The sequence below is a fragment of the Lepeophtheirus salmonis genome, chromosome 4 (assembly GCF_016086655.4).
Source record: "Lepeophtheirus salmonis chromosome 4, UVic_Lsal_1.4, whole genome shotgun sequence".
Taxonomy (NCBI): Eukaryota; Metazoa; Arthropoda; class Copepoda; order Siphonostomatoida; family Caligidae; genus Lepeophtheirus; species Lepeophtheirus salmonis.
In genome coordinates, this window is record NC_052134.2 from 48,650,954 (window position 1) to 48,652,118 (window position 1,165).

The following is a 1,165-nucleotide window of genomic DNA, read 5'->3' on the forward strand; positions in this document are numbered from 1 at the left end:
TTTTATTTAACTGTCCTTTATAGCATATGCTATATAATCATTATGTAATTTTTTTAAAGATTAAGATTAAGGCCCTTTTGTGGTGTAAGGAAAGTATGTTATATTTTTTACAATCCATAAGATGGCTCTGACATTACCTGAGTAAATTACCCCCCACCCCTCCTTACTAATCCTCACAATCAATTTCTTAGAAGATTGGATTGATTTTAAAAAAATTGTAAGGAAATTAAATTGCAATATATTTTTATTCATCATGAAGTTTGAACAAAATACGGGCAATTTTCTCCAGGGCAATTTTCCTTACTGACAATTTTCCTCCAGGGTAATCTTCAGCGTGCAACTTTCCTCAGGGTAGTCTTCTGTACACGGATGCCATCAGGTTTATGAATACATGATTATATATGTAAAGTAGTCAAATTCTGACCACAGTCAGTTAGAGGAAGGGGGCTTAAGTTAACTGTTGAATCCTCCTCCTTGAATCTACCAACAAAGGGGGAACACTTTATCACTAAATTGCAAAGTCTAGCAAATTACAGTCCTGCTCATGATTCGAGGCCTTCATTTAACAAGATTCTTGAAGATCTTGCCAACTTTAAATTTGCTCCAAATACTAATGTGGAGGTTGAAAGGTCTTTAAGTACTTTTAATTTTAGTAATAAATTATGATAAATATCAAATGACACTTATTTCTTTAAATCATCCTAATACAAATGTATCTTTCTTTAAAAATTGCTCAATAATCCCTCTAAAATCCCAAGTCTATTAATAAAGGAAGCATGGCTGAAATGCAACTCTCTCTACGTATATCCATAGGTTTGGTCGTCGGGGAGAGGACATGTCTATTTTAAGTTATAATCTATATATACAATAATACATACACGGTCATAATTTATTTAATTACCTTTTCTGGTTGCTTTTTGTTTTTTTCCTACCTTAATATGAAGGAGGAAGAAAAAGTGTACAAAAAGAGAAAATCATGTCACGAAAATTGATAACAATATACACTATTATGATAATAGACAGTAGGGCCGTTCCCCCTAGCAGAGGACCGTTCTGATACATATTACTATGTTCATTTAGCGCGCCTTCTTACCACTATTAATTTATTTAGTTTTAACATCAATAATTTGTTAACAGAGTATTTTCACTTCTTTTGATGGGACTT